Below are 19,973 nucleotides of genomic sequence, written 5' to 3'. Positions count from 1 at the left end.
CTTAGAAAAACTTTCCGCTATTTTGGACTGTAGGATACCTTTATCTCCAAACTTGTGTTTGCTAGGTGACCTAACAACAACTGACTTACCACATAAACAATTTCAATCTACACTTGTAGCCCTTACTATCGCAAAAAAAACTATTCTTGTTAACTGGGAAAGTAAACAAACTCTGAATATCGACCAATGGTCTAACCTCCTCATAAATCACATTTTAATGGAAAAAATATCTGCCTCAAATAAAAACCAAATATCAAAATTTATAGAAACATGGTCTACGTATATAGAATTTTTTAACCTAATTCCGGTTACTTAATTCTGTCTGTTAGCGAGAGCCACTACATCGTGATAACTTACATTGATGTTTCTGCATTTGGCAATTTATTATTATATTATATTATTAGTATGGGATTTTTTTTTTTAATGGGCTTTAGGTGAACTGATGAATACACACACGCTCGCACGCACGCACGCACACACACACGCACATACACATACTCACCCACATACAAAAAAAAGGGTATATATATATACAGTATATATGTGTATATATATATGTATATGTATTTTTAAAAAAAAAAGAAAAAAAAAACATTTATTAATTTTTTTTAATTGATTTGTTGGATTTAAAAAAAAAAAAAAAAAAAAAAAAGGAGAGCAATGATGATGTCAAATCGAATGAACAATACTGAGCTCTCCTGTAAAGAAAAAAAAAAAGAACTCTTGAAAGCGTCTGGTGAATGCCAAGAGCACGGCGTGGGGGATGGGGGGGGGGGACTCTCCCGATGGCTTGTTGTTTCTTTAGGAACGCTACTTTATAGACGTTTGACATCGGCACAGCGCCAGTCATACATTGCGGCAGAGAAGACGCCCCGAACGTGGATGCCGGCTTTTGATGAGAGCGGCGAACGGTTGACTGGCGCGACGCTCACGTGGCACAACTAAAAAGTCGTCTCGGAAAATCTTGGGCGAAGGCCTAAAAGCTTCTTTCCACTTGCTTTGCTGCACATCTGTGTGTGTGTGTGTGTGTGTGTGTGTGTGTGTGTGTGTGTGTGTGTGTGTATCGAGTCAGCTCGTTTGGATGCCAGCTGATGCTAAGCAGCAACTCTCTCTGGAAATCATGCGGGGATTGTGGCACATATGCGGAGAGAAGACGAGTGTGTGTGTGGGGGGGGGGGGGGGTTCTGCTTTTTTCATTTGTGGGTTTTATGTTGGTTTCAGAGAGACGAGGCCGACTGTGGCTGTGACTACACATGGCATGGATGAGCACATTTTATCATACATACTGTACATCGGTGAGTCTTAACCTCGTTGGAAATTTAACCCTTCTTTATTGATTTTTTATTATTTTTTTTTTCCCGAGAGCTCAGTTTTGTTCATTCGGTAATTTTACTGATTCTACATGTCATCATCATTTCTCTCTCTCTTTTTTATTTATTTATTTTTTATTATTTTTATTTTGTATGTGTGCGAGAATGTGCTTGTGAATGTGCGTGTGTGCATGTGTGTGAGTGTGTACTCATTAATCACCTAAAACCTCTTCAAAATCCCACAACGTTCATCTAAACCGAATACTTCAGAATCCAGCTAGAATCGTGAGGTTGTCAGGAGACCCGAGGAAGGATCAAAGAAAAGAAAGGAAAGTGAAATCCAGCCCCCACCAGACATCACTACCCACCGAAAAATAAAATTTGATTCGATTTTTTTTTTTCAAATTGAAGCGGATGATGCAGTGCATGTGATGTGGGTCATTGTAATTAATTGTAATGGTGTGAGAATTGTAATATCTTCATACTAACTATGTCGGGCACAAAAAAAAAAAAAAGGAGCCGGCCAAATATGTAGAATCTGAATTCACATGCATCATAGAACGTATGGTGTTCCACAGGGTTCAATTCTCTGACCTATGCTGTTTTCCGTCCGGTTGTTTTAAAAGGAATTCCGACTGTCATGAAAGTTTGCTCTATATTATTTATTTGGTTGTTACTCACATAACTCTGACATTAATTTCTCAAAAATCATTTCCAGTTGAATACATTTTGTAGAAAGTGTATTTGGACGTACGCCGCCATCGTTATTTACTTTGCAACGCATTCAGTGCGTAGCGACATAGAAAGGCATTTTGGCTGGCCGAGAAATATGAAACGCTTATCAAGAAAGCAAGTTAAGCCTCCGTAACGTTCCTAAAGAAACAACATGCGATTGGGAAAGTCGCCCCCCATGCCGTGCTTTCGTCATTCGCCAGACATGTTCGCAACGCTACGCTATGGTAACAACAAGAAAAGAAATAATATACAGCAAACTTGTCATGGCAAGCCGGGTTGCTTTCAAAGTGCTCTATAAATACATTGTTGACTTGTGTGATGCGAGTCAGCGTCCTAACTGCCAGTTTTGCAATGCCGAGATTTGCAATGCCAAGATGAGAGAGCGAGCGAGAGAGCGAGCGAGAGAGCGAGCGAGAGCGAGAGAGCGAGCGAGAGCGAGAGAGCGGCAAAAGATCGCTTCGAATTCAAACACGCCGTGAAAAGCTTGCTAGTTCCAATGCCTGTTTCGTATAATGTTGCTTATTCAAATGTTAAAGTGTTATTTGAAGGCTAAAGTGATTAATTCTGCTAGTTTAAAGTAATTACTGTCGAATTATCTGCTAATTGGAGTTTCTGCCGTACATATGTTGTGATTGTGAATGTGTGTGTTATCAAGGTCATGGCTGACTTATGGAGGATCAAAACTGCCAAAATTCTAAATAAATAAATAAATATTAAAAACAAATGTATATATATATATATATATATATATATATATATATATATATATATATATATATAGTTGTTTTTATTTCTATTTCTATGTATTTTTATATCCGTTTTTATTTTCAGTTTTAGTCATTTATTTATTATCCAACTGTCTTATTTTGTCTTTATTTTGAGTTTCACACTGCTGAATGTGAGGACAAGATTGCCCATTAAAAGCTGCAAAACACTCTGACAACATATTGGATTCTCGTTGTCGAGTTCTTTTATAACAACCATGACAAGCACTTGTCATGCGCACTATGAACTCCTGTTTTCATACACAATAATAAACGTTGTGAAATTGTAACGGCATCGTTACAAAAAAAAACATAGCCTGCTTTCACTTTTTACTTTTGATGGCGCGCCAACAAAACAGAACTCAAAACGCAGCTACAAAAAAAAACATCCTTAACTAAAAGCATCCTCAAGATTCCACGCGGTGGCACCGGAGTAACTGCCTTAAAGTTGTCGGCGAATTTTGTAGATGAGGAGGTTCGATTTTCTGCGAATGACAAACCGTGAGGCTCAAATTTGCGAAATGGGCAAAATGAGCTGCTTCAAAACAAAATGGCCGCCTTCCTCTGTGTCGAAAACGTAAGAGAGACAAAACATGGCCATCCATTGGAACATTTCTCTTTCTTATCTTTATGTGTGCGCCGTCACTTTTCTCCTGGGCTGATTTTTTTGAAATTCCTTCCCTATCTGACTTGACAATGACGAAAAACAGCAGCGGAGAAGATGAGTCTTTGGTTTTGTTTTTGTTGTTTTTTTGCTGTTTGAAGATCTGCTGTCGTCGTCGCAATGGTGGCGGGTTCGTCCCATCTGCGATCAAAGAGAAACTCGACACAGCAAATGTCCGACAAATGTGACGTTCATTTGTCTCGTGAGCGACTCGGCTGCCGCAACATCACGGAGTCCTGCGCTCTCCGACGACCTCCAACGCAACCTTTCACATTCCGCAACTTGACTCTTGAGTTTTTTTGTTGGCGATGATGTCGATGTTATGTTGCTGATGAACTCAATTTGCCGATGTTGATTTTGACGATACTGTCGACCGCCGTATGTTGACGTCACGTTGTCCCTATCGTTGGTCTCCGGTGTCGAAAAGTGCCTAAACATGGCATAACAAATATAAATTTTAAAAAAATCTAGTGCTGTTTCAGATTCAACAGCTCCAACAAGTCCTAACGCTATTCAGTTTGTGTTTGTTTGTTCAATTCAGCTTTACTGGTTCCGACATTGTTGAGGATGTTGCCGCTGCCTCTGCAGTTGTTGCCGTTGACAACACGATTTCTGCTCATGTTGTCGCTGAAGCCGTTCATGTTTTGGGTTTTTTTTTTCGGTTCAGGTTATTTTTCATGTTAATTTGAACGAATTCTCCGTAAGAAATTCTCAACATATGAGCTACAACTCTCAGCATGCCAAGCCCTGAAATTTAGACACGGCTCTGGCGAGTGTACCTAATATTGTGACTAGCAACGGGACACGACAAGTCGGCAAGTGGACGTGACAGAACAACAACGTCGCATCGTCAGAAAGTGTCAAAAGAGAGACGGCGAGGACGCGAGCGCTCCGACAATACGCGCGCTCTCTCGAGTGCGTGTCACACTTTGAACAGCTGTCAGAGAGCGACGCTCGTCTCTCACTTGCAACATCAACACACACGCCTGCCACATAGCGAGGCAGCAATTGTATCCAATGCATGGCATTGTGGGAAATGAAAGGCTTGTGCGGAGAAGGAGGTCTTTCGTGACGTCACACGCGCGCACAAAGCGAGCGATTCAAGTACACACACGTGACCAAACTGTACTCTCAAGTTGCTCTCACACAACACACGACGCGTCATCGTACGATCCGTTTGCACAAATCAAGGCCTCCCCCGTAATTAACATCTTAACGGACACCTGCTCCTCGCTGCAGTTGAGCAAACAAACCGCGCCTGCAGACACCACTTCAAAGTCAGACTGACTCACTTTCATCTTCTGTCTGAATTATGAAGCAGCACAGAAAAGTGTTGCTTTCGCGCACACACACACACACACACGCACACACACACACACACGCACACACACACGCAGAGGCGTAGTTTGCCATTAGGCATTGATTGGGGCCCCTCAGCCAGCAGGGGCCCCCAGAGCAATGACAATTGACCGTCTCAAATGACCTGAGTCAGGTGGGGTTTTTTCTTTAAAAAAACAAACAAAAACAAAAAAAACACTTGTGTATAGAAAGGCTGGTTATTTTTTACGTTTTTGTAAATGATCATGAATAGTAGCAAAGCTTTTATTTAAAAAAAAAAAAAAAAACGACCAAGGCATGCTCTTTTTTTCCCAAAACGAACATGTATGTAGTAAGGTGTTTTTTTTTTTTAAGCGTCCATGTGTATAGTAAGGAGTGTAAAAAAAAAATAAAAAAATAACATTTTTTTAAACGACCATGTAAAGTTAGGTGTTTAAAAAACAAAACAAAAAAAATTACTATGTATAATGAGGCGCTTTTTATTTTTTGAAACAACCGTGTATAGAAGGGCTTTTTTTTTTTTTTTTTTAAACGACCATGCGATTAGTAATTTTATTTTCCTGTTTTCTGACTCACTCAGAAGGATTCTTGCTCAAGTTAAACAAACTAAAACAAAGACAAGTCACTTGAATGAAGCACAATTCATGGTGATTATTGATTGAAGATGCAGATGTGCAATTTTAAAACGACGTACTATGTATAGTGCGAATGACCGCTGGGGGGGGGGGGGGGGGTGTCCCTTGTACGGGGGCCCCCTGGGGAATGTTGCAGGAAGGGAGGGGGGGGGGGGGTGTTCCATGGCATGGATTCCAGACCGAAGCGCAGTTGTCGCCGTGTTAGCTGATCCTTATTCCTCTATCACCCCCCCCCCCCCCCCCCCCCCCACACACACACACACACACACAACACCCCTTTAGATCTCTCGCAGACGTGCATTACCATGACAACGGCGGGAATCCTGGCTAACGACGAACCGGGAGCCAATCGGGCGGACACATGCAGGCAGACGTCTCGTTGAATTAGTTCATATTTGGTAGTCTTTGAAGGAGCCTGGAAAAGGCAAAAGGGATCTGACAATGGCGGCACATTTTCGCTTTCTTTTCCTCATTAGGCTTTTGTTGGTCTTAAATGTTCGGAGGGAAAGAAACTGGCTTTCGGGGCCGAATTCTTTTGCAAGCTTGTAGATGAGGGTTTGGTGTTTTCATGTGGAGTCATCAAACATTGCCGTCATGCTCCGTCTGAACCCAATAACAAAAACGGTTTTAGTGCACAGGGGTGTCAAAATGAGTGCGTTAATTTAAAGTTCATTTAACGCCACTCATGTTTTTAACGCACGATTAATGAGCGCCCTTTACTTGGAAATCTTGTAGTGGGGGAATTCCTGCCGCAACGCAGCAGGCACGTCCACGTCAAAGTTTAGCAGCAAAAATATTAATAATAATGCATATATTGAACTATCCCATATAAAATGGCAGTTTTAGTCAACTCAAAATCAGTCACATTCAAAAACATTGGACTGCCTTTGCTTTTAAAAACTATCACTGAGAATATCATCATATCTAACTAATGTGATTACTAAGTTAACACATAAATAATGTTGAAGAGTTCAAATTTCATGAACAAATAATTGTATCATGACCAAATGAAAAGTAACTCATATTAGAGCATACCACAAATGTCTTTGTTATAGCAGAAGATGTTATCTGTCGGAGTCATGTGCATACACAATGAAATACTACTAAAAAAAAATAAATAAAAATAAAATAAAATAAAAATCGGAATTTTTTTTGGGGGGGGGGAGATAAAAAAAGCGGAATTCCGCGAATTAGCGGAAAAATCACATCCCTGTTTTATGTTAACAAGAGTATGAAAACTTTAATAAAAATATTTTATTGTACATTTAGAACGGATATTTGCGATTAATCGCGAGTTAACTATTGAAGTCATGTGATTAATTACAATTAAAAATTGCCTGACACCCCCAGTTTTACAATTTAGTGGCACTTCAATTTGTAGAAGCAAATCTCCATGATGCATCCGGTTTTGAAGGATTCCTTAGAATTTGCCCTCAAATGGAACCTTCAACCCAAGATGTCAGTCTTGCTATGCTATGTATCTTTTTAGGCACGTCTTTTTTTGTGGCTCTCCACACGTTAGACGTCCGTCCACCCATTTTCTGAACTGCTTATTCCTCACTAGGGGTCGCGGGTTGCTGGAGCCTATCCCGGCAGGCTTCGGGCAGTAGGCAGGGTGCGCCCTCAACTCGTCGCCAGCCAACTCAGGACATGTTAGACGTGTCTACCAAATGTTATGTGGCCAAGTCAAACTCTTTTCCGGGGTAAACATTTTTCATAGCCTTGTGGAATTTTTGGTGTTTTGTGACAAGTCATCAAATCACCGCCAAGCTCCGCCTCCATCCAATGGCAAAAAGCTGAAATGTTTTGCAATTCAGTAGCACTGATCCGTCTGGTATACACACTTCAATTTGTAGAACTAAATGGCTAGGATGCATTGAGTTTTGAAGGACTCCATTTGCCCTCAAATGGACCCTTCAACACAAAATGGCCGACTTTTTGGCATGGCTTCTTGAGACTTTTTTTCCTCCTCATGATAGATATCACAACATGAATATTGCATCGTATTCATGTTGGTGAAAATGACGTTAATGCATGCAACCATTGCCCATACTTAAAAAAAAATGTCAATCTTTTTTTTTCTTTTCTTTTTTTTGTAGCCTTCATGTTGCTAACAGACTTCCTGTGTGTTTTCAGGCATGATATCGCCTCCCGATAAACCAAATTTGAACTTGCTCAAGTAAACCGGCTTTGGGGGCTGAATTTTGTTCAAGTCGCTCCCGAGCCCACTTGTGACGGTCACACCTGCAACCGTTAATCGGACATGCATTTGCCACGAGGATGAGCAACATTTGGTGAGCTTTTAAACGCAGAAGAGCAAATCTGACGTATGCTCGGCCTTTCATAATAAAATTTAAAGTTTAAAGTTTAAAAAAGCTCTGTGATATAAATGTAGGAAAGTCAAGGAAGACGTTTCGAGTGAGAACAACACTTGCAGATAAAATCACAATGGCGCACGCACGCGCACGCGCACACGCACACACTTGGAAAAAGAGATGATGCGATGTCAGGAGCAAAGTCACATCATCTTGGAGAGAAAACAGGCCAGAATCTCATCACAGCAAGCCCAAATGAGATTAGCCCTGCAGCCTTGCTCTTATATGGAAGTCAATACATCAGTCAAACCTCTCTGGCTCCGTCCCCCGACAAATTGCATTAAACCACAGAGATGTCCCTCACAATCAGGCCCGGATTGCTCGGGCCGGCTGGGAGGGGCCCGAGCGAGGCTTCGTGCGTCACGGCCAGCGCTCAAGGACGCACCGCCGGCGATATGCTGGCGTCTGGGAAGCACGGCAGCATATCGCAGTGGCAAAGCGATACGGTATCGTCCGAGTGCGGCGAAGTCGCGTGAAAAGGTGGCGACCTCAAGAGAGAGAAAATTCAACGCCGTGCTCCCAAAAAAAAACGTTGCGGGGAAAACTGAGGGGTTTCACAATGTTTTGTAAATTACCCACAAAAAAACTCATCAATAAACAATAATGGACTAAATGAGTGTGCATTTTCGACAACGAATGAAGACGAGTCAAAGCTGGACTAAAATCTATGGACGGTTTCGTTCATGAACAAAAACAGGACGAAAATAATGATTTTGTCAAATCTCGTCTCTGCTGCTCACTGTCATGTGACACACAGTGACGCGCCCCCTTTCAAATCTGCAGCTAGCAAGTGCAACGTGCACAAACACATGAGGCGGACAGTTGCTGGATTCACGGTTAAAAGTAAAAAAAAAAAAAGTAAATTAATAATTAGCATTTAACATGAATCCAACGGCTATAACGTTTCAACAATAATGCTAATCCGACCGCTAACTAATGCTGGCTAATTTACTAGCTCGTAGCATGGAGCCGTTAGTAGCCACTTGTTGTTGAAAATTTTGTGTGAAATAGTTTTAGAAATGTTCATCATAATCTGCTGACAAACCAATATACTAAAAATGGACTAAATAAAAACGGGATGTGCTTGACTAACTATGATCAAAACTAACAAGCGGGATTCAAACTGGGCTGAAACTTTAAAAAAAAAAAAAAAAAAAGGCAGATAAAATGAAAGCTGCCGGCTACGGTGGCTCAATTTGTGGTACTTGATGAGTCTTCAAACTTTGTCACTTTAAAATCCAAAAGCGTCTTCAAACTTTTGGGCAACTTGACTCATCATAGACGTGTCTAGCAAATTTCATGTTGCTAAGCTACACACGGCTACAAGCTCAGTCCTTAAAGGGAAAGTCAATTATTCACAATAATAAGTTCTATGTAGCCCCACTAGTCTAAATACGGTATTCTGGTTAATACTGCGTTAGTGGAATATGAGTTATGAAGCAAAATCCAGCAATTTTTAATCCATATGAGAAGGCGGCCATTTTGCCACTTGTTGTAAAATGACATCACAGTTGCTCAGGTCTCAGGTCTAATTGCGCGTGATTGTGACATCATCTTCAGTCGACAGCAAGTGGCAAAATGGCCGCCCTCTGAGATGGATAAAAATGGTTGGATTTGGCTTCAAAACTCATATTGCACAAATGTAACGTTAATCAGAATGTCAAGTTTAGACGAGTGAGGTCATATATAACATATTATTCTCAAGAAATGTTTAATGTTGACTTCCTCTTTAAAACGTAAAAATGGGTTTGTGTTTTATGTTGAACCTTGAAATATGAAAATCAAAATGGCGGGCTGCCTGCGTCTTCTTGGGCGTGGCTTCTTTTGTGGGTCTACTCATTTTATTTATATTTCATGTCTACCAAATTTCATGTTACTAAGATACACTGACTACAGGGCCGAAATCCTTAAATGTCAAAATAGGTTTGTGTTTTATGACGAACCTTGAAAAAGCAAAGTCCAAATGGCAGACTGCCTGTGTTTTGGGGGCGTGGCTTCTGGACACTTTTTTTGTGGGTCAACTGATAGACATGTCGAGGACATTTCATGCTGCTAAAAATACATTGGCAAAATACAGGGGCTGAAAACTACAAATGTTTTTGTGTTAAGACAAGACTTGAAACACGCACGGACATATTAAGTGAACAGAAAAAAAAGAGGCTAAGAGCAAGCAAAGGATGCTGTCGTCATAGCAACAAACAGAGGCGAAGTTGCGTGTGAGCTCTTGCTCAGCGATCACTTTCTGCGCGCGTGCGCGCGCGCGTGCACGCGCAGGAGAGTTGCAACTTGTAACAATAACTTCCTAATTAGCGCGTCCCCAGTGGAAGAGGCGCAATCTTCCTGAAATGCTAACTAGCCTCCTGCAGGGAACGCCTTGCATTATTAATCCGCGCGCTTACTTCAGTCAGCGTGCGTGCGTGCGTGCGCGCGCGCGCACGTGTGCGTTCTCGCCAAGATCATCGTCTTCTGCGTCACCGCATTCATTTGCGGATGTGTTGCTTCGCCGTCGAAATTTTGTGTTTGCGTTCCCCGAACGGCACAAAAATATGAAAGAATGCGACGCTGGAAGATTGAACTGTTTTCATTCTTCTTTCAAATAAATAAATCATTTTTTCAACGAGGGATTGTCACAGAGTCGGCAGGTTGCTCGGCGTGTTCCAGTTGCACTTTGGCTTCCTTGCTGAAAGATTTTCGGCACACTTTTTTTCGGCAGGAACGACGTGAGAATGGCCCACAGCAAATTTGCATTAGTATTGGGACGGGGTCGAAGCAGAAATGAGTTGTTCCATTACTTTTTATGATTTTAAAATGACATTAGTGTTTTGCTCATTTCCTGTTAGCCTGTCTGTAGGGCTTTACATTACGTGTTAATATTAAGCGAGCGACTTTTTGGAACCAAGCTGTCAAGCTGCGGGTGTTTGTGTTTGTCTCGCATCGTGGCATCCAATTCCAGAACATTGCTCATGTTGGCGCTGCCAAACTGTTCTTTACCGAAGAGAAATTGAAAAAAAATACATCACTACAACACAATGCTTAACAGAAGCTTATTTGTTTGTAAAAACAAACCAGTATGTGCTGTATGTCACTGTATTAGAGTAGTTAACAGTAGCTAGCTAGCGAGCTACATTCAGTATTAAGTAGAAGGGATCTGAAATGCAAGTTTTGCTTTTAAAAGGGATCATTGTAATGACTAAAGAGAATATTTCCAATGCCCCCCACCTACACACACACACACGCACGCACACGCACGCGCACACGCACACGCGCACGCACAGTAAAAGGATTGAAAGGAGGGGCTCTATCTCCTCTTTGCACAGTCTGTTTTTCCTGAACATTCCGAGAGAGAGCGATGGCGCTGGGCTCAGGCGGGGGCTGCCTCGGGGCAACCCGTTCATTCCCGTGGAGGGATGACTCGCCGACGGGTCCGCATGCAATAAAGACCAAGACAGAGAAAGCGTGAGGGCAAAAGGAGAATGAAAGGCATCACTCTGACTCGGTTTTGACTTTCCCGTTCTGCTAAATTGTCGAAACATTAGGTACACCAATCGGGTGAAGATGACGAAGGCTACTTTAGCTTCTTGTGCTCATTTTTAAAGCAACGCTCCCTCATTCCTCAGGCAATAATGCGTGACATCATTCTGGCGAATTAGCGCACAACGCTAACATATGGGTCTGCGTTTTCACTCAAATAGGACTAACGGGCCACAAGCTTGCGACCAAAAGTGGCTCCATACCAACTGAGAGTCCAATTCACGTGGATTGAACCAAAATACTGAGAAGTTGAGAAAAATGGCAGCACAATTAGCCTGACATGCTAACGTGGCAGTCGCCACCCTGGCTCAAATTGGACTCGCATCAGTTCATGTCCGTTGTTCCGTGTACCGAGCAGCTTTTGGCTAACGAAGAACTTTGATTTGGACCGAGTGTGACTTGTGCGTTGCGTTTGAGTCCATCTGGATAAATGACCTTCTGGAGCTTTTTCCCTCCCTTTAATGTTCTCTCATTTCTCAGCAAATGATGTCTGGTCGAGCAGCTTTTTGTAAACAAAAAGGCATCGATTGAGACGATCTCCTCGCTGATGGTCACGCCTCGCATTGGGCAGCGCTCAACCTGCGGTGACCTTTTTGACCTGTTGCCCTCAGGGGGGCGCTAGAGTAAAGACAAACAGACTCAAGAACAATTGGTTTTCCCAAAGTCATTATCATGCTGAACTGACACCGACTCCACTGTCTGACCTCTGACCCTGTGCGTCCTTTATCCACCTATAGTGCAATATTCAAATGTTTTTACAAGTATGCGTCAAGTCAAGTGCATTTCCAGCATAGCTTTAGTCCGCTACGTACTCATTTTTCATGTTCCCTCAATTTCTCAGTGTTAATACCACTGAAGCACTCCTGAGGAGAGAGATTTATGATTTTTAGCATCAGGCAATACATTACAGGGTTAGCCGCTGTGGGCTCGCATTGCGAACGTCACACCTGACCAGAACTTTGAGAGTTTCGATGTTCGCAATAAGACACTTTGACGTCAATTTTAGTCGACAGCAGCGGGAGACGAAGGACTAAATGGCAGCCCAATGAGATGCATTCGACTGTTTAGTTCTTGTGCCGGAAACAAAATATGAATTCGAACACTGTGTTTAGGCTAGTGGAGCCACATAGGATATATCAATAAAAAAATAGGTTTACTTTAAGTTCCATTTTAAGCGCAAAACGGAATGAAGATGTCGACTGTTACGTTAACTTCTCGTGCTAATTCTGCTGCCCAGTATGACAGTGTTTTGGACTCGAGTCTGTTTCTGTTTTAGTTGAGATGTTAGCATCTCATGCTAATGATACATGATTAGTGAGCCTCGTGAGCAAGTCCTCCTTGCCAGAAGTTGCTGCGCTGCGGCTTTTTGGGAAACATCCACAAAAGTGACTCAGAAAGAAAGACTTTGTTCACAGTTATCTGTCATTGTACTAATTGATTATGTTTTCATCAAAAGTGCTTGCGGCATCGGTTGCCAGTATCGGTACTTGGTGTCGGTATCGTTGCGTGATCACAAAAAATTCTGCTTTATTATGTTTGGAAAGTCGAAGTTTGTACCGAATGAAGTGTCTGCTGAATGTACCGCAGCGCCAACGTGGCGCGCAAGCGAGATGAGCGACCTCTAAATACTCCCGTCGACGACTTCATACTCCAGCCTCTCTCTCAGCGCGGCCTCGCCGCAACCCCGACTTGTCATCGCCATTACATCCTCACACACACAAAGAGCGGCGGCGGCGGCAAACAGGAGTGCGAGGGAGACCTCGGGCTCTATTTTTGTGACCGGCGTAACGTGCAGTCTAAATCTGCATCGAGGCGAGTTTGCAGACACACGCGAGCCAACATATTTGTTAAAAAAAAAAAAAAAAAAACACTATTCCACTTTTTTGTTGCGCCCTCTGGTGGAGAAGAAAATTGCAATGTGACAACTTAGCCGTGACACAAATAGCCCCGCGGGCGGTCTCCCTATTGGAACCCCTTTACCTAGTCATCCCGAATAAACAATGAATGGACCTAAAACATTACCCTGAGGAGCTCCATACTTCGAAAAGGTGTGCTGTTTGTCGTTTGTCATCATGAGGCGTCGCTTCATGTTTGATCATGTTGATCCCAGCCACCTCACCATTATTGATTCCTTGAATAGCTGATCTAACAGAAGGTTGTTTTGACACGACTACCACAAAATGTCCAAATGAGAGCTCAATGGCATTTGGTAGCAACCCAAAGGCCGCCCCCTTATTCGATGTTTGGATAATAAAAATGTCAAACACCTTTAAGGCATCGCTCCAACATGACTCTTTCAGGACTTCAACGGCAGCCACCATCTGATTTATGTCATCGTAAAGAATTGATTACATCAACGTGAAAAACACGTGACCTCGGGTGTCTGTGGCAATTAGCATAAGGAAAATGACTTCATAAAAAAAGTAACTTAATAATAGGTGAAGTTGTAGTCATAAATAAATGGACAAAAAATAATGTCAATGAATACAGTCTTGTTTAGTCATCCTGCAGTTAAAAAAAAAGTTCAGTTCAGTTTAGTCACTCTAGGATAAAGAAAAAAAAAGAAATAAAAGAAGGCAATTAAAATGAAAAGAAAAAAGAAAATGTCCCCAACTGAACTTTCAGTCGGCCATGCATCCTCCAATTGCAAATAAATAAATGAATAAAAATTAATCCCACTAAAGTCCCTTTTAGTCATCCTGCTGTAAACATAAATAAAATAAAACAAAAATCTACATTCTAGTGTAATAAATTCCAGTCATGCACAAAAAATAATAATGTATTAAATTAAAATGTTGAAATGTCATTCAAACCCAATTTTAACTATATAATTAAATGAATTTCATTCATTTAATTTAATTAATCCAACCTTTATTTAACATTTATTATCATGGCTCCAAAGGATTAATTAGTTCAATTAAATAATTGCATTAAATGACTCCAATTTGACTCGAATTCTGTCATCCTGCACAAAATAATTAATATTCAATTTAAGATGCATTTAGTAATCCCACACAAAAAAATATTCCTTAAATTTAAATATTTAAATTAAATTAATCCACTTAAATTCACATTTAGTCTTGCCAAAATTTGGAGTTTTATTATTATTATTATTATTTTTGTTTTACTTCAGTTCAATTTTCGTAGGGAAAAAAAAAGTTTTCTTATCCAACACTAGACGGCTTTGAAAGGATCCATTGAGTGCAACACTACGTATTCTCAAAGCATGACTGAACATTGATTTGTCATAATTTGATGGGAAAATTGGTCATTTTATCGCACTGTGTGAAAAATAATCCCCTATTACATGGATAGAAGTTTTTAGAGTGCACAATGCAAAAAGAAGAGCAACAAATTCATTTTGGGAAAGAAAAAGCAAATAAAATTCTATGTTTTTTTGTTTTTGTTTTATTTAACCGATATTTAACCAGGTAAAATAATTCTCATTTACAAACGTGACCTTTTCCCCATTCGTGACATGTAACAACCTTGCAAACAAAAAGAAAAAGGAAGAAAAACTGCAAAATCGCTGTCCAAGGTGCTGAACAGCAGCGTTACATTAGACCGGCACCGCGGGCCACTTCATTAGGTACACCCGTAGCCCTTGAAGAGCTGACACCGAATGCCAGTTTAGGATGACGCGGAGAGCCGCACCGAATATTTGGTCGATTTGGCAACACCGGGAGGTCAAAATATTAGGAACACTTCGTACCGGCTTGCACGGTGCCTAATAAAGTGACATCCGCAGGCAGGCTGCCAGCTGCCTATCAAGCATCAGCACGCGCGCGCACACACACAAACACACACGCACGGACATGTTTGCGCAGGGACGTGAAAGCAAAGTTTCCTGCGCAAACGTTCCGCTTCCGGGCTCCTACCTGGCCGCCTCCAATCCGCTGACGGCAGCTCGTCGTCGGGTTAAAAAACGTTCCGTTTTCCCCGTCCGTCCTCTGGTGGTCGTCGTGGTCGTCCGGTTCCCGCCTCCTCTCTCTCCCCCCCCCCCGCTCGGAGTGCACCTTCCTCGGGCACGGCGAGGAGCGTGCGAGGGCTGAGCTTGGATGTCGGCAAGGATTTTCCTTCTTTTTTTGGGGTGGTGGTGTGATATGATGCACTGCCTCCTCTTCCTCTTCCTCTTCCTCTCTCTCTCCTCTGCCTCTTCTCAGTTTGTGGCGAACACACTGCGTCAGGCTCCCCCTTCTTTCTCTCTCTCTCTCTCTCTCTCTCTCTCTCTCTTTCTTGCTCTCGCTCTCGCAGACGGTGATTAATTTGTCGGAATTCTCCTCCTCTTTTGTTTTCTCATCCAGCTGTCCTGTTCCAGCAGAGGACAAATGAGGTGCATTCAGTTTTTAGATAGCAAAACAAACAATACTCTGAGTCAGCATGTATTGTATCTTGGAGATTGGGGTTGGATTCCCCCCCCCCCACCCCTCCCTCCCCATGTTTTAATATAAAAATACAAATACAAACTCTTTGGTGTTTTCTTGTAAAAACAACCCAAATTTGTATCTTTCCACGAAAAGATTCAACAAAATATGACAGAAAACATCCAAGGTAAAAGTTGAAACGAGCAAAAATCTGAAATAGGAAAATTGTCGTGCACATTTTCAACTCATTAGGTCTTGTTTTTGTTAGATGGGTTTTCACCCCCCACAAAAAAAGGGGGAGTCAACAATGTGACGCTTGAGAGTCGCCACAACATTAGCGTCATCGCTTTCATTAATTCAGCATCAACAAGATATTAAAACTTGAGAAACACTAACCCTAATTTGAAAGCCTACACCTGGTTTGGAACTAATTTTAAATCAGAAAACTGCCCAGAAACCCTAACCCTGGCTTGAAACTCAAATTTTACATTCCAAATCTGGCTTCAAATTCTAACCCTGGCTTGCAAACACAATTTGAAACCCAACCTTTTGAAAGCTCCACTCGAGCTTGAAACCTTAATGCAAAACATTAACAATAGTTGGAAACCCTGATTTGAAAAATAGACATTTAATTGAAAGCTGATTAGAAAACTACTTTTAGACCCCAAGTTTTGCTTGAAACCCTACTTTGAAACCCCAAACCTGTCTTAAAACCCTAGTTTGAAACACCAACTGTAAACCCTAACCTAGCTTGAAACCCTCATTTGAAACAGAAACCCAACTCTACTTTAAAAACTTTCAACACAAGCCTCTTTTCAAACCCTACTTTGAAAGCCTAACCCAGGTATGAAAAAATGTTTGAAATCCCAAACCTGGCTTGAAACCCTACTTTGAAAACCTGACCTTGGCTTGTGCGAATGTTTCAGTGAAGGTCCAAAGTCTTCACAATGAGACTCAAACACCAAATGAAACGTTTGCTGATTGTCTGTCATGGTTGTTTACACATTTCCTGCTTTGTTTGTTTGCCGCCCTTGACGCTTTACCACCTCGCCTCATCTGCACGCACACACGTGCACTAGACTGCCCCCCCCCCAAAAAAAAACAAAACCTTTGAGCAGCACCTGCTCAGCTATGACAATGACCTTGTCGCCTCACACCTGCCTAGAGAGAGAGAGAGAGAGAGAGAGAGAGAGAGAGCGAGAGAGAGAGCGAGAGAGAGAGAGAGAGAGAGAGAGAGAGAGAAAGAGAGAGATAGAGCGAGAGCGAGAGCGAGAGAGAGCGAGAGAGAGAGCGAGAGAGAGAGAGAGAGAGAGAGAAAGAGAGAGATAGAGCGAGAGCGAGAGCGAGAGAGAGAGAGAGCGAGAGAAAGAGAGAGAGAGACAGAGAGAGAGAGAGAGAGGCTACATGATGTCACCAAACCTGTTCTGACATCATCGTGTCTCAAGTCAATGATCTCGTCAGCGATCGATGGGAAGATTATGTGCTGCCCCCTAGTGGCTCAGAAGCATTCAGCAAAAGCGACAGTTGCCTGAGATATTTAAATCGTGACGAAAAAGAAGGAACAAAGTAAATGCTTTGTAATGTAGCCATTCTCATTTTTAACAACTTCAAATATGAGAACTATCACAATTCAAGCCATAAAAAAAGTCTCAAGAACATAATGCTGAAAATATATAGAAAAGGAGCCATTTTGTTTTTTTCAGCAGCCATTTTACTCAACTTAGAACTCAACTTTGGACAGTTAAAGAATACTTAGCCGTTAACAGAGGTGGGTAGTAACGAGTTACATTTACTTGAGTAACTTTTGGAAGAAAATTTACTTCGGAGAGTAGTTTTACTACACGATACTTTTGACTTTTACTTGAGTAGATGTGTGAAGAAGTAACGCTACTCTTACTCGGCTTTATCGGGCTCCACTAGAGTCGCTACCCGCCGCGGCGCCGCCCCATTCATACATTAGATTTAGCGCGATTTTTCACGTAAGCGCTCCGCTTGAATGATGACTCGTGACGTGACGTTCACAAACGAATCGAGTCTTTTGAACGACTCTTCAATATGACGATGGCGACCGAGTCTTTCTAGAGACCAGTTCAATCCTCTTCCGATTGCGATTCCGAGCGCCACCGTTTGCTTTTGGAGGGAGCGTCATCCTCGCATATTAGCGCCAATCAAACAATGAATTAAATATGAAAGGAGCAGAAAAGAGGACAAAAAATTGCGCATGCCTGCTTGGCAAAGGTTAGAACACGATGAGCTTAAGAAGTTATTTATTTTTTCTATTTTGTGATTTGAAGATGCCAGCATTTGCGCATAATTGTATGATTTTGTCTATCTGATGACATTGTTTAAAAACATTTTTTTTTAAATCAGACTTTATGTTCAAGCAGTTACTTGAGTATTCTTTTCAGCGAATACATTTTTACTTCCACATGAGTGATTTTTTTTTTTTTTTTTTTTACGACTACTTTTTACTTTAATTATTTTTGAAGTACCGCTACTCTAAGTACAATTTTTGGCTACTCTACCCGGCCGTTAAATTGTGAAAAACAAAATTCATTTTGTCATTGTGTGTATGTATACGAAGTTTGATGACTCGCCATAAAACGTGAAAATCCCAAGAAAGGTCACCAAAATATTGACTGGTCCCCAAAGCTGGTGTCAGCCACAAAAACAGGCTCAGGAACGTGTTGCCGAAAATATTCAGAAAGTCTGCCATTTTGCTTTCAAGTGGCCATGTTAGGCTCATTTGGAGACTTTCGTGTCCTAGAGATCAAATTTGACCCCAAATGGATGATGTTACATTTCAATCATTCACATTTTTGCCTCATTTGCTTTTTTTTTTCTGATGGGCTTTGAACGCTGCATGCCTCGAGGTCCAGTTTGCTACACGTGACGTGGCTAAAGATGTATGAACATGTCAAGTACGTGCGTGCGTGCGTGCGTGCGCGTCTTTTGATCGCCAAGCCAAACAGGCCATCAAGTGTGCGAGATCTTCAACGCAATCATTGAAATGATGCTGAAGCCTCACCAGCGTCCGCACGTTCGCGCTCACGCGTCTCCACATGCTAACAACGCTAATGACGTCCCCCAGGCACCTTGCGGGGCGGGAAAAAAAAGAGCGGGATTGGAAGTCTTTGTGAATATCCCGCTCTCATCTGCGCTGACGGGAATTTGCCAGGCCGTGTGATGTTTAACAGTCGAGCGCGGGCTCGGGGACGAGAGAGAAGGGGCTGATGGGTAAAGGGAGAAGAAGAGAGGATTTAAGCCACGTTGGCTGGCTGGCAGGCTCTCACGCCGTTTGTAGGTCAATGACAAGAAGACTATCCAACACACACGCATAAAAGTGATGTGCACAAGCTCAAAGGCAAACACGACCTGCTGAAACCGTCAGCAAAGACTCCAAGGAACAATTTCGAAGAGGCTTCATACTGGCACCTCATGGAGCTGACTTCATCGTTTTGCGGTTTATGGCCAGGCATAAAAGATGGCCGCCATGATCCTGTGAGAACTCAAATGTTGCCAATCGCTCTCGTCTACGTGTTAGCAATCGGACGATGATGTTTGCGCACGAAGGACTCCTGGAATTGGAACCAAAAGAAGCTTAAAAGGCTACATAAAAAGTGACATTTCATTTTTTTCATTTGTTTTCCTAGATCAAATGCTAAAAAATGATCATGTGTGGCGATTAAAATGGCCTCAAAGAGCAGAAGACTTACGTATGTTTGGGGATCTCCTTTGGCACTCAAGGGGGTCCATCTTTGGAAGAAAAAGGTGGGGGGGGCTTGAGGCATTTAATCCGAGCAGAAAAGTGTGAAGATGATATTTTATTTAAAAAGAATCAATTAGAGGGAAATCCATGGGGAAGTTTAACCCAGAAAGAATTCCAGCATGCAAAATGGATTTCACTCTTCCCCATAACGGACTTCAACTCTTTCACTGCCACTGACGTTTAAAGACGTCAAGTAAAAACCTACGGAGCGCTGCCAATGACGTCAAAAGACGTCATCCAATTTTTTATTTTTTTTTATTTTTTTGAAACGGGTGGGGGGAAGCCTTCCGCATCTGTGGTGAAAGTTTCAATTAGGTCTGTTGTGCCTAAGGACTATTTTTGGCCCCTAGAGGGCAGCGATGACTCTCTTTTGACAAGATCGGGTGGGAGTCAGTAGAGGCGGAGCTAGAGCGTCGAGCAGGAGATGAGAATGGAAGACAAAGGAAAAATGGCGGCCGGTCGCGAGGAGCTCACGCCCGAGCCGTTTT

The 19,973-nt window shown here is 42.1% G+C and overlaps 1 protein-coding gene across 2 annotated transcripts in view; it reads right to left on the bottom strand.

Moving 5' to 3' along the window:
* Nucleotides 1-15,498, bottom strand: part of LOC144055498 (protein ELFN1-like) — a 61,996-nt gene extending 46,498 nt beyond the window's left edge. For both annotated transcript variants that reach the window (XM_077571496.1, XM_077571497.1), the window contains exon 1: nucleotides 15,231-15,498. The gene's annotated coding sequence lies outside the window, so the exon portion shown is untranslated. The remainder of the gene's footprint in view (nucleotides 1-15,230) is intronic.
* Nucleotides 15,499-19,973: the final 4,475 nt, after the last annotated feature.

This window comes from Vanacampus margaritifer, chromosome 7 (genome assembly GCF_051991255.1).
Source record: "Vanacampus margaritifer isolate UIUO_Vmar chromosome 7, RoL_Vmar_1.0, whole genome shotgun sequence".
Lineage (NCBI taxonomy): Eukaryota > Metazoa > Chordata > Actinopteri > Syngnathiformes > Syngnathidae > Vanacampus > Vanacampus margaritifer.
This window is presented reverse-complemented; position numbering and strand designations above follow the sequence as displayed.